The sequence below is a fragment of the Hippopotamus amphibius genome, chromosome 17, assembly GCF_030028045.1.
Source record: "Hippopotamus amphibius kiboko isolate mHipAmp2 chromosome 17, mHipAmp2.hap2, whole genome shotgun sequence".
NCBI classification, from domain to species: Eukaryota; Metazoa; Chordata; class Mammalia; order Artiodactyla; family Hippopotamidae; genus Hippopotamus; species Hippopotamus amphibius.
Window position 1 is genome coordinate 18,048,236 of NC_080202.1, and position 3,288 is coordinate 18,051,523.

Here is a 3,288-nt window from a genome sequence, read left to right on the forward strand (position 1 = left end):
TTTAAAAGGTAGGCCAAAAAAATAGAAAAGAAAAGAAAGAGGGAAAGGAAACAAAAAGCCAATAAATAGTTTGATATTTCTCTTACTAAGAATGGTTAAAGTTGGCAAAACGAATTTTCTGGAGGCTTTTCAGTTCCCCTGAGGCATTTTGCCTTCCCTTCTGGTAGCTGTCACCAGGTAATTGATGATGTCTGTTTAGAGGAGTGCAGGCTTGGTGGTTAGGTTTATTTCAGGTATAGATAATTGAGGGAAGGTAAGGACATAACTGTTTTTAAAAGCATTTTTTGTGGTTTTTGTTTAATTCTAAAATTGTTAATTTTGAAAAAATTATTGTTTTGCTTTTTATTTATATATGGAAAAGTATCTTGGAACAGGGGCTTTAATAGAGGGGAAAACTCCTAGACTAAAGTTTTGTCATTAACTGTTTTTATCTCTACTTCTCCAGTCTGTGGGATTTCTATAATTCCAGCCTCTTTTATCCCAGCGTCTTCTGTATACCATCTAGAAAAGCATGAGGGACTGTATGTGTCTTCATATACCCCCTTACTCTTTTTACTGATGCCCTCTAGGATCTCTTACTTTCCCCGCAGATTCTCAAAGTGCGGTCACCCATCCCCAGACCTACTGAATCAGAAACTTGAAGATTGGGGCGCAGCAAAATCTGTGTTAACAACCCCCTCCCCTACCCCATGACTCTGCTAAAGTTTGAGAACCGCTGCACTAGATATTGAAGAGGTAGAAGTAGTTCAATGCAACAGCTTTGCCTTCAAGGAGGTTACAGTCTGTTTGGATAATTAAGTTAACAGTGGTTAAGTTTTGTTTTGTTTTGAAGACAATTTAATTATGTGTAAGTATAATCTTGATTAACGAAAGGAACAAACTTAACATCTTCTCTTTCCTCTTATGCTGAAATTCAAAGCTTAAGGTAGTTTACAAAGCCCTGCGGAAGTGGCCCCAGACCTTCTTTGCAGCCAAATGTACACTGTCGCACGTGGCTACCCTCTAGTCAAAGAGATCTGCTTTTGGTTCTACAAATGCACCTAGCTCACTCTCTGTTGAGTGCTTTACCAGATGCTTCCTCCATCTAAAATCCTGTCCTCCCAGCTTCTCATCTTTTGGATCTCAGAGGGTCAAGGCCAGGCTGCCAGTGTCCAGTAGCTGAGTTGTGGTGTTTAAGATACATGTGTCCACTTCGTCCTACTGTTCGCAGCGTTGATACCCCTACCCTCACCCATGCTTTGTCCAGATACTGTCTCTTTTACCCTCTCTAGAGATCCCATTAAAGGGGTTTAAGTAGGGGAGTGATGTACTTTTAGGCAGGTCTGGACAAATTGCCCTTTCCCTTGTCCCTGGGGAGCTGACCAGTCTCCGCCCTGCCCAGCTGTGCCATACTGGCAGTGAACTGAGTCCTGAATCTCTGCACCACAACCCCTGCCCCCAGCCCCCCACCATGGTATGCATGCCTAACCTTAAAGTACCCGGGGGATATATATCAATCTGCTTGTGTCTAACTGAATTTTCTTGATTTATGCCACCCTTTCTTGAGAAGCAGCTTTGTTCAGTCACTGAAGCCTTTGTAGAAACACTGCCTAGCAGCCCTGGAAACTGAAGGATCTTTTAGTGGTATCAGCAATTCAGTAGGTTGCTGGGGGAGGAGTAGAAAAGCATGGACTAAAGAGTGAAGAGTTTGAATCCCAGCGGGGCCACATTAATTGTGCACACCTCTTGACTTTCCTGGTTCTGTTTCCTCTCTAAAATGAAGATTAGGATCATTCACTGAGATCTGCCCCTCGTGGTCTTTCACCTTCCTCCTTCCTCCTTCCCCCTTCGCCAGGAAAACGGATCTTCATCCCCATAGCAAGCAGCACCAGGGGCCAAGCCTCTGCTCCTCCTGTACTTGAGCAGGGCTGAGCTACTGCATCTGGGTAAGCTGCAGAGGCTTCAGTAGCAGCCAGGCTTTTTTTCTTACGTGTATCTGACAGATGTCTCAATGAAGCTATCTTGAGTATTGCGGCCAGTAAAATGTCCCTCACCCCTGATGTCTTGGCAGGCAGCACACGTAGCTGACTTTTCTGTCTTTGCTGGCTACTTTCTCAGTCTCTTGTTGGCTGTTCAACCTGTGTTCAACCTTTAAAGTGTCAGCATACCCCAAGGTTCTGTCCTGAGTTTCCTTATCCCCTCTCTCTATACTGTCCCTAGGTGATCTCATCGAGCACCCTAATTTTATTTTTTTAACTTTTTATTTTGAAATAATTTGAAGCATTTTAAAAGTTGCAAAAATAATAATAGGATTTGCCTATTCTGGGCATTTCACATAAATGGAGTCATATAATATGTGGTCTTTTGTGACTGGTTTCTTTCTTTTTAGCATGTTTTCAGGGTTCATCCACTTTGCAGCATGTATCAGTACTTCATTCCTTTTTTTTTTTTTTTTGAGAGGCGGCTGAATAATATTTCATTGTATGGCTATATAGGCATACCTCGGCAATATTGCAAGTTTGGTACCAGTCCCCGCAATAAATACTGCTGTAAAGTGAGTCACTCGAACTTTTTGGTTTCCCAGTGTATGTAAAACTTATGTTTACCCTGTACTGTAGTCTATTAAGTGTGCAATAGCATTGTCTTAAAAAAAAAAACAACAAAAAACCAGTGTGCGTACCTTAATTAAAAAATACTTTATTACTGAAAAATGCTAACCATCATCTGAGCCTTCAGTGAGTTGTAATCTTTTGGCTGGTGGAGAGTCTTGCCTCCATGTCTATGGCTGCTGACTGATTAGGGTGGTGGTTGCTGAAGGCTAGAGTGCCTGTGGCAACTGCAGCGATTTCTTAGAATAAGACGACAGTGAAGTTTGCCACATCAATTGACTCTTCCTTTCACAAATGATTTCTTGGTAACATGCAATACCATTTAATGGCATTTTACGCACCGTAGGACTTCTTTCAAACTTGGGGTCAGTCTGCTCAAACCTGGCCACTGCTTGATCAACTAAGTCTATGTAATATTCTAAATCCTTTGTAGTCATTTCAACAATCTTCACAGCATCTTCACCAGGAGTAGATTCCATCTCAAGAAACCACTTTCTCTGCTCATCCATGAGAAGCAAACTTCTCACTCATGAAAATTTTATCAGGGGATTGCAGCAATTCAGGCACATCTTCAGGCTCCACTTCCAATTCTACTTCTATTGCTATTTCCATCATGTCTGCAGTTACTTCCTCCATTGAAGTCTTGAACCCCTCAAAATCATTCATGAGAGTTGGAATAAACAACTTCTAAATTTCTGTT